The sequence below is a fragment of the Crotalus tigris genome, unplaced genomic scaffold (genome assembly GCF_016545835.1).
Source record: "Crotalus tigris isolate CLP2741 ecotype Arizona unplaced genomic scaffold, ASM1654583v1 scf7180000017536.10889498, whole genome shotgun sequence".
NCBI lineage: Eukaryota > Metazoa > Chordata > Lepidosauria > Squamata > Viperidae > Crotalus > Crotalus tigris.
In genome coordinates this window covers 5,982,512-6,001,026 of record NW_024096460.1, presented here as the reverse complement: position 1 = coordinate 6,001,026, position 18,515 = coordinate 5,982,512, and the positions used below count along the sequence as shown (strand labels likewise).

Here is an 18,515-nt window from a genome sequence, read left to right as displayed (position 1 = left end):
GACACCTGTCCACAACCTCAAACGGTCACATTCCAAACTCCACTACGGTGAAGACCAAAGAGCTATCGAAGGACACCAGAAACAAAATTGTAAACCTGCACCAGGTTGGGAAGACTGAATCTGCAATAGGCAAGCAGCTTGGTGTGAAGAAATCAACTGTGGGAGCAATAATTAGAAAATGGAAGACATACAAGAACACTGATAATCTCCCTCGATCTGGGGCTCCACGCAAGATCTCACCCCTTGGGGTCAACATGATCACAAGAACGATGAGCAAAAATCCCAGAACCACACGAGGGGACCTATGAATGACCTGCAGAGAGCTGGGACCAACGTATCAAAGGCAACCATCAGTAACACACTACGCCGCCAGGGACTCAGATCCTGCAGTGCCAGATGTGTCCCCCTGCTTAAGCCAGTAAATGTCCGGGCCCATCTGTAGTTTGCAGAGAGCATTTGGATGATCCAGAAGAGGATTGGGAGAATGTCCTATGGTCAGATGAAACCAAAGTAGAACTGTTTGGTAGAAACACAACTCGTCGTGTTTGGAGGAGAGAGAATGCTGAGTTGCATCCAAAGAACACCATACCTACTGTGAAGCATGGGGGTGGCAACATCATGCTTTGGGGCTGTTTCTCTGCAAAGGGACCAGGACAACTCATCCATGAACAGGAAAGAATGAATGGGGCCATGTATCATGAGATTTTGAGTGCAAACCTCCTTCCATCAGCAAGGGCATTGAAAATGAAACGTGGCTGGGTCTTTCAGCATGATAATGATCCCAAACACACTGCCCGGGCAACGAAGGAGTGGCTTCGTAAAAAGCATTTCAAGGTCCTGGAGTGGCCTAGCCAGTCTCCAGATCTCAACCCCATAGAAAACCTTTGGAGCAGTGGTTCTCAACCTGTGGGTCGGGACCCCATTTGGGGTCAAACGACAATTTCACGGGGGTCGCCAAACAATGCAGTCCGCCATTTTCTTTTCCCCTTTTCCTTAGCTGTGCTACTCCCTTTTATTCTATTGGCTTTTGAAAGCCAATAGAATAGACTCTCTTGAATAGAGTCTAATTCTATTGGCTTTCAAAAGCCAATAAGAATTCTCCAGACTGTCTCTGCCCTGCTGAGCCCACCAAAAGCCCCATTCTGCAAACGGTGCTGCACCAGTTGAGTAGTCCTCAACTTACGACCGGTTGAGTAGTCCTCGACTTACAACCGGTTGGGGGTTGCAGCATTAAAAAGGTTGAGAACCACTGCTTTGGAGGGAGTTGAAAGTCCGTATTGCCCATCGACAGCCCCAAAACATCACTGCTCTAGAGGAGATCTGCACGGAGGAATGGGCCAACATACCAGCAACAGTGTGTGCCAACCTTGTGAAGACTTACAGAAAACGTTTGACCTTTGTCATTGCCAACAAAGGATATATAACAAAGTATTGAGATGAACATTTGATATTGACCAAATACTTATTTTCCACCATAATTCTTTCCAAATCAGACAATGTGATTGTCTGGATTTGTTTTCTCATTTTGTCTCTCATAGTTGAGGTCTATCTATGATGACAATTACAGGCCTCTCTCATCTTTTTAAGTGGGAGACCTTGCACAATTGGTGGCTGACTAAATACTTTTTTGCCCCACTGTATGTAGTTCACTTGCTTTTGACCTAAAGTGATGTGTGAACACGGCCAATTGTGAAAGAGATAACTAAACACAAAAAATGAACAAATCTATTAAGAAAAACATTTTGAAAAACCATTATTTTTTAAACACGTTTAGAGAAAAGATGAGTTATATTTCTCTCAATGCAAACATGAATTTGCCAATTCAGAGAAAGCATGTGATAAAATGAATAGCCTTGAAGTATTACATTTTTTATAAACAGAGTGTTGAATATTCTTTGCTGAATGCAATAACAGCAGTATTTATGTGATGAAAGTAAAGTATGTATATGAATAAATTGAATTCACTGCAAATGGCTCAACAAGTTTAAGTCAAGAATCTGTGGCATTCCCTTGTTTAATGTATTAACAGTAAAATGTACAAGGAATGCTTTTAGATGGATTTAGAAATGGATGAAAAATTATATCCAATGAGTGTACATCAGCATCTCCACATCCAGTAGAAGTGTCAAATGAAGAATTATGGAGCTCCAGTATATGCCCTATGCTATTCAATATAAATAACTTGGATGGCAGATAAAAAATATATAAAATTTACAAGATCACACAAAAGAGACAATAAACACTTTAAGGGGTTGTTTGGCAACCCCCTGTGGGTCGGGACCCCATTTGGGGTCGAACGACCATTTCACGGGGGTTGCCAAACAACACAGTCCGCCATTTTTCCCCCCTTTTCCTTAGCTGTGCTACTCCCTTTTATTCTATTGGCTTTTGAAAGTCCCATTCTGCAAACGGTGCTGCACCAGTTGAGTAGTCCTCGACTTACGACTGGTTGAGTAGTCCTTGACTTACGACCGGTTGGGGGGGTCGCAGCATTAAAAAGGTTCAGAACTACTGCTTTAAGAGAACAGAAACAGGATTAAGAGGGCCTTGACAAGCTAGAACAATGGGTAAAAACCAACAAGATGAACACCAACAGAGAGAAACATGAAGTTAAACTTGGATAGGAAAAATCAAGGTCATGGGGGGAGAGGATAATCATATTAGGCACTGGTACTTGCAAAAAAAGATTTGGTTTTCTTGGCAGATCACAAACTGAATATGAGCTACAGAATAATGCAATTCCCAAAAAAGCAAGTGCAGCTTTAAGCTATATCTGAGTTACAATCTATTCCTCTCTATTTTGAACTAATCAGTCTACACCCAGAGTACTGTATTCTATTCAGTTCTGAACAAACATTTTAGGAAGGAACAGACAAACTGGATTATGTCCAAAGTAAGATTAAAAAGATCCTGGAAGTGAATGCTTAGGGAATGGTTAGAGATATGGATATATTTAGGCTGGAGAAGAAAAGACAGCTGTATTCAAGTATCCAAAGGGCTCTCATGTAGAAGAGAGAGAAGAATTCTTCAGAGTTTTTGTAGAAAGAAAAACAAGAAAATATGTCCCAAGCTAGTGAAAAATGTGAAGCTCTTAAGAGGTTGAATCTTTCAGAAAGACAACAATCAGAAAAATACCTCCAGATTAAATATGAAATACTTACAAGGAAAGAGAAATAAAGGATTTCGAATGGACTTTGCAGTCCCCAGACTTAAATATTATTGAAAATTTGCGGAGAAATTTCAAACATTCAATACATGGAAGAACTAAGAAGAAAGTTAATATTCGGAAAGCAGCAGGCCCAGATGATATCCCTGGACCTGTTCTTAGGGAATGTGCAGATGAGTTGGCTTTTGTTCTCACAGATATTTTAAATCTCTCATTGTAGCAGGCAGTGGTCTCATCGTATTTTAAGATGGCCATCATTTTGCCAGTGCCAAAAAATTCCACAATTACAGGCCTCAATGATTATCTTCCGGTTGCACTGACATCCATCATTATGAAATACTTATTGTATCTAGCCACCCACCAGCATTTGACCCACTTCAGTTTGCTTATCGACCAAATCGCTTTACAGAGGATGTTATTTCTTCTGTTCTCCATCTGAGCTTGAAGCACTTAGAGGAAAGAAATACTCATGTGCGTTTGTTGTTTGTTGACTTCAGTTTGGCATTTAACACAATCACTCCCCAGCATCTAGTAGACAAACTGGGCCTTTTAGGCTTAAACACTCCTTTCTGCAACTGGATTCTTGATTTTCTTACTAACAGGCTCCAATATGTGCGAGCTAGAACAAATATTTCTAACACCATTTTCTTGAGCACAGGTTCTCCTCAGGGCTGTGTCCTAAGCCTACTGCTGTTCACCCTGTTGACCCATGACTGTAGTGCTAGGTTTGCCACCAACCACATTGTGAAGTTCGCAGAACGTACAACAGTAGTGAGCCTTATTCATGATGACAATGAGGGTGCCTACTTAAAGGAGGTTGAGGGTTTGGTGAACTAGTGTAAGGAAAACAGCCTAGTTTTAAATACTGGAAAAACCAAAGAGATCATTGTCGATTTCAGAAAAGGCAGGCATAGCCACACCTCTCTGTACATTAATGATTCACCTGTGGAGATGGTTACCAGCATCAAATTCCTAGGTGTGCAGTTAACAAGTAGGCTGGCTTGATTGCTCAACAGTGAGACACTGGTGAAGTGGGCATTTTCTGTGTCGCATGAGAAAAACACATCTTCCTTCCCCTACCCTTACCACTTTCTACAGAGGGACGATTGAGAGCATCCTGTCATACAGCATCACAATCTGGTTTAAAAGCATCACTGCTTCAGACAGGAAGGGGGTGCAGAGTGTTGAGGATGGCTGAAAAGATCATTAGCAGTTCCCTCCCTTCCATCTAGGACACAGCACAGAAGCGTTGTTTGAGCAGGGTCCGCAAGATTGTCTAGGACACTACACATCCTCTTCACGACCTGTTATCCTTGTTACCTTCTGGGAGGAGGTTCCATGATATCCGAAGCAGAACATCCAGATTCAGTCACAACTTTGTTCCGTACAGTATTAACCTTGTGAACTCTAAAGCTTCCTCCTTCCGTTATGTATTCAAGATGGACAGTGATTAATATTTATATGTGACTTATATGTAACATATAAGTTACATATAGGTCTATACATATGTTGTATATAGTATGTTTCAAATGTGTGTTATGTATGTGTACACTTTGAGAGCAAGCAACTAAATTTCATTTTTAATGTGTGCCATTGTACCTACAGGAAAAAATGACAATAAAGGTTATCTAATTTAATCTAATCTAAAATAGAATTTGAACCTTCATTTGTGTCACAAGTGATTTTGTCTATGATGTGTTGATTATCTTAGCTATTCGTGGAATTCTTAAACATCTTCTCCAATACTAATGTTCAAAACATCAATACTCTTTGTATCCTGCTTCTTCAAAATCCAACTTTTGTTTCCAAAGAGGAGCATAGAGAAAAAATAATTATCTATAAGATTCTGATCTTTATAGGTACAGACATGTGAATGTCTTTTCCAAGGCCTTTATTGCTATTGTACCAAGTATTAGTCTGTGGTGCATTTTTTTAAGATTACTTTTTTTTTCTTTTTACTGTTGAGAGTTGATCCTAAAAAGTGGAAAATATTCGCTACTTTAACATATTCATTATCAGTTCTGGTGGGAGTGGGAAAAGGCATACAGGGATCAAAGGCACAGAAAGTGGAGCATGGGGTGTGGGAAAGACTTCAGGAGGGCCAGGCAGATGAGACTGGGCCTGTACCAAGCCTTCAATGCCTCATCCAATCATGAGGCATCTCACACTCCAATTAATGATCTGCATGTTCATTTAATATCTTTTATTGGGGAGAGCAGGGATGGTGAGATTGTTAGGTAACAACTGCCGCAACATGCAACCACAGGCTCCATTACAGTCATATTTTAAGGACTACCTGCACACTGGTTTACATTCTATTTTATTTCTGCATTGGTCAATGAAACAAATACAATACTATAAAGATAATAAATCTGAAATGTTCTCTTTACAAAATAAGATGAAAACCAGTAGCAATGCAACCCAAATGGCTCACAAAGGTGGAGACATTTATCTGATCATTAGAAACAACATACACAAATTGTTGTAGCCTGGTGGTTTTACTGCATGGAAAGCTTCTTGAAATTTATAAAACAAATAACCTACGCATGAATATGTATCAAACTTTTCTTATTAAGCTACCAATCAATCCTCACATTGTTTATACTTACATTGTAGTTTGAAAAGGCAAAATGGAATGAAACTATTTAGTTTTGGCAGCATTATACAGACCAAAATATAATCCTTTGCACATCTGATGGAGAATAAGCCTATTAAACTCAGTACGAGATGCTTCTAAGCAAGTATGCAACTGTTCAAAATACGTTGGATGTTTCATAAAAATGTTCTAGGGAACAGATTAAGTTTTTAAACTAACTTTATAAATGGAGTTTCTTTGCTTTGTTACAAAAATTACAAATATGTATGTAATATATTCTACCACATATTTTAGATATGAGTGGAATAAATTCACAATCACATCAGTTCACTCTATCTGAAACATAAAATATTTAACAAATAAGTATCATAAACCAGAATTGAGGCACTAGATTGATACTGATAATAAATGGAAATATTTTTATGCAAGTAAATGAGAATTCCATGAAATGAATCAAGATGCAAATATAGAAGATATTAAGGGAAATAACATATTTTAGTATAAGAAGAGACGAGGGGGAAGCACTATGGTCATTTTTAAAATAAATACAGTACATTTACAGATTATTTAAAATAAATTTATCATTAGATCATACATTAAGTTTTCTAAAAGTATAAATATTTGAAAATATATAATGGAAGTTGTAACACCTTTCCTCCTCATAGTAAGCCACTACTTAAATTAGACTAGGACTTCAGACGTACTAAGAACCTGAAGCTGAAAAAGTGCAGAACTATCAGCATAGAAACATTTCCATCTGTTTGAGAGTTCTTCAGATAAAACCAATTTTAAAATTAATAATTATTGCTTAACCATGCACCAATACAAAGCTCTCTATTCAACTTATCTTAAAATATCATTCTCTCTTATTAGATTAATTACAAGCATATTAAACAGTACCTCAGTATATTATCCTACTTTTCAAATTAAAACTGAACAGATAATACTAGTGATGCAATATTTTTAAATTTTCCATCACTGCAATTTTCATGTAAATTAAAACCACTGCTGAGAAAATAGGTTTCAGGCCTTTTAAATTTAAATCTGTTCTAATTCTTTGTACTATCAATTTCTAACTTTAATCTTTTGCTTTCCTAAGTAGTACTGTTTATTTTTTTGCCTCTCTATCTTCCAAGAGATTTGTAACTTCTGAAGCAGATTAGCAACATAGATGACTTACTATGTGTTTATTTTTTTTCCAGAGACAGCCATCTTCATTACTACCTTTGTCCCATGAAGTTTTTGCATTATACCAAATAGAAATCTATTTTAACAAATTATGTATGTAATTCTATATTTACTAAACAGCATAAAAACCTCCTCAAATAAAATTAAAGGAAATACAGATCACACCTTAAGCCTCCCAAAGTAGTCTTTTGAAAGCCATTTCTATGTATAATTCAAAAGGTTACACACTTACTGTCCTTGACATTACTATTTTATGATTTAGTGAACATACAACTGGTTCTAATGTATTTTCTGACTATGTCGCATTATAACTCACTCAGGGCTAAAACTTCTGTTAATTTTGTCCAAATCCACCTACAATTTTTATGTAAACAAATTTCTTGCCTATAGTACTAATATGTTAGTACAATGCACTGAGATATAAACTAAGCCAGATTTTAACTCATAAATTGATATTTTACTTTTCATTTGATATGCTAAATCAGGGCTTTTCAACCTTTTCACCCATTGTACCACTTTTAGGATATGGCAATATCCAAGTACCACCAGTCGCCTAGCAAGGTGTCAAAAACTTAATGACCAAAAAAAAAAAAAGGGAAAAAAGTGATAAAGTACAGGTAGTCCTCGACTTACAACAGTTCACTTAGTGACTGTTCAAAGTTACAATGGCACTGAAAAAAGTGCCCCCCAAGCCACAGCCGAGCAAGACATCTGCCTGCCCACCCAGCGGCGCTCTTCCTCCTGTCCAAGGTTTTCATTGTTGTGAGCATTTCTGTTGAGGATTGGCAGCGGGGGTGGGGTGGGGGGGGTGTTTGGTTTTTATTCCACCCCATCTGCTGGGTGATTGCAGCAGGTTTTGGTCACTTCGCATGACTCTGGGACACTGTGACCATCATAAATATGAATCAGTTGCCAAGCATCTGAATGTAAATCATAAGACCCTGGAGATTCTGCAACATTCCAGCTGATCGGTGCTTCTTCAAGGCTCAGCAGAAGCACCAGGATCAGCGCCGAGCTCCAGCTGGAGCCTGGCGCTGATCCTGGCGCTTCCACTGAGCCCTGACAGTCCTGAAGAAGTGCCAATCAGCTGGAAAGCAGCACTGATCCTGGCGCTTCCACTGAGCCCTGACAGTCCTGCAGCTCCAGCCATCTCTCGCTCAGGCTTCTGAGGTGCTGCCACCAGTTCAGCTCATTCCCCTCCCCCACTACCACTTTTCTAGGATGGTCGCATACCACCTGTCAGGTGCCAATGTACCACAGGTGGTACCCGTACCACTGGTTGAAAAGCCCTGTGCTAAATGTCCCACCAGTACTTGGTTTTGTGTGTTTGTGTGTTTTCAAGAGAGCATATTTATAATTTATTATGAGATGATTTTTTATGAATCTTTTAAAATGTATTTTTGTATGTTTATATGATGTTTTCATTTATTTGTGTCCCACCTTTATTATTTTAAAAAATAACTCAAGGCAGTAAACACATCCAACACACCTTTCTCCTCCTATTTTCCGTAAAACAACCCTGTGAGGTCTCATGGTTGTCTTTGTGTTGGGATGGGGGGTGTATTTCTGGAATCTTTTTATCCGTGTACTTATTTAATTATTTTTGTCTTTATTTTGGTTGATTTTCAGCTGCTTTCCGGATTTTTAACTTTGTAAGTCATCCAGAATCACAGTAATGACATGGGCAGAGCTATTAAATAAATAAAGTAACATTTTATACTTTACAGCTGAAGTTGAAAAGGTGTTTGGTCTAGTGATTAAGGCATCGGGCTTAGAAAACAGGAGACCATGACCTCAAGTCCTTGCCTTAGCCATAAAAGCCGACTTTGGGCGACTTTGGACAATCACTCTTTCTCAGGACAACCCGCCTTACAGGTTTATTATGGGGAAAATAGGACGAGAAAGGAGTTATTACATATGTTTGCCACCTTGAGACAGATATAAAAATAATAAAGGTGGGAGATAATTAAATAAATGGTCCTTAATAAGAGGCAAGTTGGGAAGCACCCAGCCTGGTAGGGAGAAGACCTCAAGCATGAAGTTAGCCTGGAGTCACTGTGCAATGGCAAAAGAGCTAGGACTGATTCCCCCTAACCCCCACAAGTTCCTTGGAGCCATTTCTATTTGTTCCCAAAAGTAGGCTGCTAGACTGGGGAGATTCCTGCATTATAGGTAGAACATAATAAAGTAGTAAGCTTGAACTCCGCACATATGGATCTGGTTGTTCATGCCTGAGAAAACATGGGAAAATATTATATTTGGTAGCCATGCACTCTGGGGAAAATATATGTTCGAATTAAGGCCACTAACACGTTACCTCCTATAACTTGTCATACCAAATGACAATTAAGTGTCTTCAGGAACTTAAGGAACTTAACCACATAGCTTAGCTACATTTTTCTCAGGCGGGGAAAATACTTCTACAAGAAGGCACGAATAGGTGCAGTGTGTATACCTAGCTTTCAATCTGAAGCATAGTAGATTTCTAATAGAGCATGTATTTTGACTAAGGATATTTCTTCTGAGCATCACTAAGACACAATTTATAAGCCTAATTGCGACTTGTAGTTTGCTGCTAAATAAAACATAGTTTATTGTTTGAAACGGAATCAGAAATTCATATAAACCATAACTTTTAAAACAAATCCTGGCTTAACTTTATATATGAATTAGGATAACCCTCTATGTTTTTAATGGGCAAATGAAATGTAGGAAAAAGAATAATCTTTACACCTTGACAAACAAAAACTATGTATGATAATGACAATTCTTTAGGTTTCAATTACAGCTGTATGTACTAATCAACATGGCACCATATTTAATACAAAAATCAATTTATGAGAACTTTTTATCATTATACTTCTTCTATATTCTGCCACAGAGCAAGCAGCATTTGGAATGCAACCAAACTTCTCAAAATGTGACAGTTTGGTAGAAGTGTGTATAACTGCTACTCAGAAAAATTCCAAATCCCAATGGGCATACTTAACGATGGTGTATCTCTGAGGACTAGGGTAATTTGGAATAATTCCTCTCATTAAACAGCTATAGCAAATACATACATTAGGATGAACACATACCAATATAGCCGTTTCATTCTACCATGAATGGCAAACCCGAGTTGTCAGTTCCTTCCTTTCCATAAACAAGGATATGAAATAAGTGCTAGCTTAACTTGAATAACAGTCTTCACCACTACTATTCTGAACTTGTATTGTGGTACTTTAAACTTTAGAATGAAAATATTGAATTTAATACATGAACTTAATCAATGGCACTGAAAAAGGTGATCTATGACTGTTTTTCATACTTATAATCACTGCAGCATCCCCAGGGTCATGTGTTCAAAATTCAGAAGCTTGGCAACTGACTCATATTTATGATGGCTACAGTGTCCCTGGGTTCACCTTTTGTGACCTTCTGATAAGCAAAGTCAATGGTGAAGCCAGATTCATTTAACGACCATGTTACTAACTTAACTACAGTGATTCACTTAACAACTGTGATCAGAAAGGTCGTAAAACAGGGTAAAACTCACTTAACTGTTTCGCTTAACAACAGAAATTTTGAGCTCGGTTATGGTTGTAAATCAAGGACTTTAAGTTTCTCAAAGCAAAGCTTTTAGGATAGTTTTAGTTCGATCAGAAAAATATATTGGAAATGGATGCCTTTAATGCATCACTTAAAATAGGTTTTAAGTATTGCAGTGTGACCCTATCATCTCAATGTTATTTGTCCTATCCCAATTACCTATACTTGTCAAAACTCAATTTAGGTGCTCATTCCCATTTCTAAAACCTTAAAGAGCAATTAACCAAAGTGCAAGGCTGATTTGGTTCTGGCCTCAACAATGCCAAAGCTCTGCTTATGGAGGCCTACAAAGTCCAAACATTAAGTATTTCTCTAAGGAGTTCTTTGAAATGGATTACAAGCTGCCATTATTTCTTTTTCTTTCTTTGGTGGAGACTGTTTTTTCTTGCCAATTGTTACTGAAAAATATTGTATGGTTAATTCTTTTAATGCTGCTGTTCTTTTATTATTTATATAACATTACTGTTTTTATTTGCACTTCATATAGCCCATTCTGATTTCTCTTTGGATGAGTAGTTTTGTTCCTATAAAAAAATATTTCCAATAATTTTTAGGGCAGAAAATTAATAGCAAATAGCAAATAAAAATCTTGAAAGTTTGGTTCTGGTATAATAAATTGCAATGTTTACTTATTGCTTTGTGATTTCAATGTAATAGGATTCCATAACATCTTATTACAGAATCAGGAACCTTTCCAGCTGATGGTTACTACTGCATAATGTCATTGAATTTGATAGGTTCCTAAATAATTTGAGAAATTAAAATATAAAATAAATTAAAAGGCTATAAGTATCAAGATCTTATGATATTTCACATAAAAATACAAATATCATGGGAAACTGATATTTTCAGCAAATCATTGGATGCCAACTATTGTCATTGTGGACATCTCAGAATCAGTGGGTAACAAAATGCAAACTCCCAGAATCATCTCAAAACAAAAATTAAAAAAGAAACTTCCTGAATTAGTACTTCATAGATTAAAACAGAAATAGTATTATAATTGTAAGAAATTAGGTATTTTAAATAGTAAAACTGTAACTGAATAATTGCTATTGTTTAATGGCACTAACTTATGCTCACTTGTATCCTTTCACAAATATAAGAGCTAGATAAATATTGCCTCTAAAATCACAGAATGCATAAAGTAAGAAGCATGCATGTCATCTTCCATGATGAGTTTGAGGAGAGACACCTCTTAATTATAAGAACATTTGTATCCAAACTATGTTTTGATCACTTTGCGCATCCTGACTTCTATGCTGATATTGCCTTATATAACAAATTTTAGATAACATGCTGAGATTGCTATTAAAATGCCAGAAAAATATTATAAGAGGGAAAAAAGAAAATATACAAAAAAATAACATACATTCTCAAACAAACAAAACCAGCATGGGAAACATGTAAACCTCATAAAATGTCATCTGTAGCAGTCCAGGCATCCATAAAGTGACTTAAATGACCTCTAAAAAAACCTTTGTTGTAATATTAGAAGAATCTTAGGAGGGTTTTTTTTAAAGCTAGAACTAATTAGATCAAATTCTCATACTGGCTTGATGCTGTTTGTAAACATGAACAAATCAAAGATGTAGCCTATTTTTTAAAAAAAAAAAAACTACTTGGCTGCACAAAATAATATCCATGTCACTTTAAGCAATGATAAAGGATTTGTACCTTAAAAATCCAGTGTTTATAGCAGGCTGTTTTGCAATACACACAGACAGGCACAGGTTATAGCTATGAATAACGACAGAGGAGGAGAAACAGCAGAGCTATGACCTCACTATAGTAAGAAGTAGATACTGCAGCACTGAAGGTAGATAACTAAGAATACAAAGCACCTGTCCCCTGCATTTGGAAAATGCTATTTATATTAAAACTTGGACACCACAACGACCCATGGGGTATTTTACAGCAACATAATCCAAGATGATTGTACTAAATTCCCTCTTTAAATACAGGAGCGATGGTACCAAGGCAGGGCACACTGCCCATCGGAAAAAACCTCTCTCTTTCTCTCTCTCTCTCTCTCTCTCTGAGAGAGAGGTAAACAAAACAAGAGTTACAATATCCAGTGGCTTCCCAAAAACCTCAGAGGCAAAGAGTGTGACTCAGGACACATGATCGGCAACATATAATGTTTAAAGCCAACTCTGTCGCTAGCAACCACTAAAGGGTAGAATGCCTAGTAAACAACCGAGTTGCAACAGAATCCCTTCCCTCCCTCCCGAGCAGGTGCCGGGAGATCCCAGAAGCGGGGGGGGGGGAGTCACGACCAAGGATCCCGACCTCGCTTTTTTTTTTTCTCAGAGAGACCTCAAGTCAAATTAACACGGCAGGAAGTTTTAGAAACATCCCACGGCTCTCCTGGACGCCCTTCCTCGGCATGAGCGAAAGCTTCACGGGCGAGCAAAATACAAGGCAGCGCCAAGACTCAAGACAGGACCCGAAAGAAATTATTCGGACAAGCTTTAGTAATTTGGGCGGGGGGAAGAGTGTTGGGGGAGATGATAAAGCGCCCCTCCCTGAGCAAGCGGCCTTCGGACTTCTTCCCCACTTTGGCAAGCCGAGAGCGGGTGACCCTGTCAACCTGGGGGTAGGGAGGGGAAGTAAGAGAGAGAAAGGCTCGGGACTCAGGTAGGATCCAGGAAGAGAAGGGACCAAAGAGCTGATTCTGGCTCCCTCAAGTGCCACCGGACGCTTCGCCTCCGCTCCTAGCCTCCTTCCAAGGAGGAACTCCATAGTTCACGTCCAAAAACTGCCACACGTTCAAACCCGGGGGGGGGGAAGAGGGGTATTTAAAAGAAGGTTCAATGCGAGACAATTTTTTTCAAGTTCCAAAAGGCTGGTAAGCATTATATCCCTCCCATCGCAGGACGGCCAAGGAAAGGGAAGGGAGGCTTTCCGTACCTTGCAAGGCTGTCCTTGGATCCCGCCACCGTCTCCTCAGCAGCTGCCGCCTATCCCCCTCATCCACATCCCACCCACCCATGCACTGCGCCGCACCGCAAGCTGCGGCTAGTTGCGGCCTCCTGCTTCCCCCCTCCCCCCGGCTCAGGACATGGTTTCTTCCTGGGTGGCTCGAAGGACGTAGTCAGTCGAAGGACGCTACCACCTAAACAGGAGAGGGGGAGTCAAAGGACGAGCGAAGGCGATCCCGCCGCCCTGTAATCTATCCCTGCTCGCCTAATGGCGGCGGCTGGAGTGGCCCAAAGCAAAATAAACCCCCATACGGCAAAGTGACTGGAGCTCGCACGTCAGTTCGCCCGGCCTGCAGCCCTGCCGCGCGCTCATTCGCCAAGAAAGCGATGCCAGTCGGCCAATGAAAGAGCGTCTCTTTGAAGACGAACAGCTGATGTCATGTAGTTCCAATTTGGGAGCGCTGATTGTGAGGATGCTGGAGAACTCTCGCCTAATCCGCTCTCCGGGCTTAAAATGGGGGAGAGCGGGGAAACCACCCCTCGCAGGCGCTTTCTACCCATCTCTTCGGGCTCCAGAGCCAGACAATATGGAATCTTTTCGGTTTGCACTCTGAAAAAAGAGAGAGTAACTTGGGGTGTTCCGAAAGAAGCTTCTCCTTCCCACGAACTAGCAGCTTGCAGCGGTATCAATTCTCTGCGACATCCTCACTCAGTCTCTCCACCTCTGCTTCCTGTTGCAGTCCTGACAGGTGCTTCTCATGCTTAATATTGTGTGCACAGAGAGAGAGGGGGATGGATTCACAGTTCCTATCTTGCAGACAACAAATATTTTTGGTCTTTGGCGGAAGTGGTTAAGGCATCAGACTGGAAACTGGGAGACCATGAGTTCTAGTTCCACCTTGGGCACAAAGCCAACTGAGTGACAATAGGCCTGTCCTCCTCTCTCAGCCCTAAGAAGGCAATGGCAAACCATGTCCAAAACTTGCCAAGAAAGCTTCAGGCACTTCTCCAGGCAGTTACCAGGAGTCAACGCTAACTTGAAGGCTTATATCCCAAAGGTGCTTTTTTCACAAGGCAACTGGACTTTCTTGTTTTTCTTTGAAGATGTTTCGCTTCTCATCTAAGAAGCTTCTTCAGCTCTGACTGGATGGTGGGGAATGGCAGGATTTATACTCCTTGCAGAGAGCTGGTCATTTGCCAACACAACATACATGCACCCTTCAAACCCAAGACTACACTAAGGTAGAAGCTTGTCCATCCCAAAGATAAAACACCCAGACACAAACTGAGCAACATGGTATATGCAGTACAATAATCTGTACATTGGGGAAACAAAACAACCACTTCCTAAACTCATGGCACAACATAGGAAAACAAACCCATCAGGACAAGATTCAGTAGCCCATCTGCATTTAAAAGGCCAAGGCTACTCTTTCAAAGACAGCAAAGTCCACATTTTGGACAGAGAGGACCACTGGTTTGAAAGAGGGGTCAAAGGCCATCTATGTCAAAACTGAACAGCCCTCTCTCAACAGACGGGGAGGGATACGACATCATCTATCCCCAGTCTACAACACAGTCCTTTCAACAATTCCAAGAAGGCTCCATACCCAATTGCACTACTCAGATGACCTGGGACTGGCTAAAAGAATGCAAATGACCAGCTGTCTGCAAGGAGTATAAATCCTGCCATTCCCCATCAGCCAGTCAGATCTGAAGAAACTTCTTGGATGAAAAGTGAAATGTCTTCAAAGAAAAACAAGAAAGTCCAGTTGCTTTATGAAAAAAAGCACCTTTGGACAACCATGACCTGGATGACTGAGAATCTCACTGAAGGCCTATACATAAAATTACCAAATATTGTTTATTGACAGTTATTAAGATTGCCCAAAGAGTTAAAAATTCCAGTCCCAAATAAGATGCTACAGACTTTATGACCAGCTCATATAAGGACAATGGGATATGGGGAGCTAAGCAATGGAAAAGGGATGGAATGGAGGCTAGTGGTTCCCCAGATAAACTAGAACAGGAGAGTTTTCACAATGAAATGCAGATGCCCTCTTTATCTTTCTCTTCCCCCTTGAACATCTGATGATTATTCTGAAATGGTTATTCTGAAAGGCAGAGGTGTCAAACTGCCGGCCCATGGGCTGGATGCATCATAGCGAAACCATGCCCATCCATGCCAGCAATGGCAAAAAAGTCACAATACATCATGACATGTCACATGAGGTTGTGAGTTTGACACACCTAGTCTAAGGTAAGTAAGGAACTGGCCATTTCTACTTCTCAGCTATGTCTGGCAAAGTCGCAGTCAAAGAGCATAAACCAGGCTAGTTCTGTTACCATTATAAGGGACAGCATCTTTTGGCTCATTGCATCACACCAAATGGAGAAAAACAAGAATTTTAACCTTGGTTGCTATAAATTGAGCCTCCCTTTGATAAACAGTAATCACCGGAATTCTTTTGTAACTTTTATTCCTTTTATTTCCTGTGTCCCTGAATGCCTGCCTAAACCTGCCTCCAGATCTAGAGTTTGTTGAAAGAAGCTTGACAAAACACATGCCAGTTACAATTTAACTATGGCTTCCTAAAAGTCTATATTTTTGCTAATTGAACCATTAATATAAAATGTTAGTGCTGCAACACTAAATGGTAAATGATGCTGCTGTAAATCATTTATAAGGTAAATGATTTTGATCTATTTAAATGAAGAAAGAGGCAGAGTATGTTTACAGTTGGGCATTTGAATCCTTTCCACTGCGGTAATCTTGCTGCTATATCCAGCAGATAGTCTTTATGAGAAGAAAGCAAACAGTTTTATTACTAGAATCTCATGGTCATCAACTACAGCCAGATTCAAAATAATAGTGCAGGGGACAAAGTGAATTGGGGATCAACTTATTTTCCAAAGCACCAGAGGGCAGGACAAGAAACAATGGATGGAAACTAATCAAGGAGAGAAGCAGCCTGGAATTAAGGAGAAACTTCCTAATAGTGATATTAGGTGATATTAGTACACAAATTGGAATGTAGATTTAAATCAGTATAGTTTATGTTAGGTATTCTCAATGTCTAATTTACTAAGTATTACTACTGATGAATTGGAGAAACTTGCTGATATATTTACTACAAGAAATTACACTAGAAGATCATACTTTCCAAAAATGCTCTACTTCCACTACTTTCATGAAACTGATCCAGCTTTATTCTTTTCTTGTAATGCTGAGATGGGGAACTTCCAAATGATAGACAAAATTTCATGGGACAGTCTTTCAAAGGGTCTGAACATGGATCCCTTCTGCTTATTTGCTCTTTAAGGGTCTGTCCTTGGGGTTTTTTTAAATATATCCTCCCTTTTAAATACATAATAATTTAAGTGTATACTTTGATTCTTCCTCTGTTTTGTGTTTGCATGTATTGTGAAGATATCATGTAGTTACCTAGGAAACAACTGTTAAAATTCTAATATTTCTATCTCGTTGACTTTTCTAAAATGGTCTCTCAAGTTCAGATCTTAATTGTCTAAATAGTTCATTTTATTTTATTATCCCTCAGTTTATTTTGTTCATTAATTCCATTATTCATAGCTAAATTTTCTTTTTCTAATAATCCCATACATCCAAAATTTCAATATCAGTCCTGTTTCTAAAGCATCTTCACTTTCTTGCTACTATTATGCAAATAAAAGATGGGCACTTAAGCATCACGGTAAGAGATGTATGCTTGTAGCTTCTACCCAGAACATACATTCCCCACCCCTTCTCCAGTTAGGTCCTATAAGCCAGTCTGCTTGCCAGGCAGAACTTGAAATCTAAGGTTTATCAACAAAGCATTTCTTTGGTTACAATAGCCATACTTTCAAACCCTAACAAAAAAAGGCAAATTGATAAGCAAAAGTAATTTTGTGTGTGGCCAGATCTGAAAAGAAAATGACAGTGTCATATGGATCAAAGGAATCCATCCCATCTATAATTTCCTCTTACACACTTTGGGCAGTAAGTCTGTCTTTGATTATAATCAGCACTAGACTCTAACGTAGCTACTCATTTGCAGCCAGATTGTCCATACACACAATGATCTGCAGTAAATCCCAAACACAAATCTGACTCTTGTGTTTTGTCAAGCATCACTATTTCAATACCCACTAATGCAACATCATTCAGAAGCGATATAAAGAATTCATTCTGCTCTTCCTTTGACATGTTAGCTACCATCTGCCAGGAATGAATTTTCATATGCTAAATAAAAGAAACTTCAGTGTTGATTGAGAAAAATAATAACTTCTTTAAAAAGTTCAATAATATCAGGCCTGACCCAAATCATTGTTTTATTCCACTACACATGTTAATCCACAACACTAAATTGTTTGTATAATGAATTCTTGTTTTACATATACCTTTAAACTAATTGTCCTGTGCTATATTTTTCAATTTCAATGTTATTTTTTTTTCTCTGTTATTAAATATGAGCAATTGTATATAGGGAGGAAATAATTTTATGTACCCAAAAAACTGGAAACTACTACAATAGATGAAATAAATCCCACAGATTTAAATTTTTCATTCTTATTTTTTTATTCTTTGCTTTTCTGTACTTTTTCATTCTTCCCAGTTTGCTTGCTAGAACTTTGCTTTTCATCTTCTCTTTCTCTCATCTTTGACCTTTTCATGTTCTACACACACACTGTTGAATACTTTTCTTTTAATGTGGTTATCTCTCTTAATACTTGATTTTCAAAATAAAACTCTATGAGAGGTAAACTTTTTCACTTAATTTTCCTGTTTGGACTTCCATTTGTTTAGAGGGTTGGTAATTCTTTTATACTTCAACAAAATTTGTAGTTATGTAATAGGATGGAATTAAAGAGAGGTTTTGACTTTAAATGCAAGTTATATTAAACTGAATGGAAGCATCTGTTATTACATAACATAATTGTATTTAAAATGTTTATAAAGCAGTACTCTGTCTTTACATTCACAGGAAATGGTGATTTGAATGGCCTAGACTAGAAACAAATGCAATAAGGAGGGTGCACATTAGTAAGG

The 18,515-nt window shown here is 38.7% G+C and overlaps 1 protein-coding gene and 1 long non-coding RNA gene across 3 annotated transcripts in view; one reads left to right on the top strand and one right to left on the bottom strand.

Annotated features, from left to right (window-relative positions):
- ZRANB1 (zinc finger RANBP2-type containing 1) overlaps nt 1-13,799 on the bottom strand; it is a 68,558-nt gene extending 54,759 nt beyond the window's left edge. Inside the window, exon 1 of one of the 2 annotated variants that reach the window (XM_039342115.1) lies at nt 13,455-13,799. The gene's annotated coding sequence lies outside the window, so the exon portion shown is untranslated. The remainder of the gene's footprint in view (nt 1-13,454) is intronic. The other variant, XM_039342030.1, reaches the window with a different exon arrangement.
- Nucleotides 13,800-13,810: 11 nt separating this feature from the next.
- The window catches only part of LOC120307553, a 60,068-nt gene continuing 55,363 nt past the window's right edge, over nt 13,811-18,515 (top strand). Inside the window, exon 1 of the long non-coding RNA XR_005556580.1 lies at nt 13,811-14,214. This is a non-coding gene — a long non-coding RNA (uncharacterized LOC120307553). The remainder of the gene's footprint in view (nt 14,215-18,515) is intronic.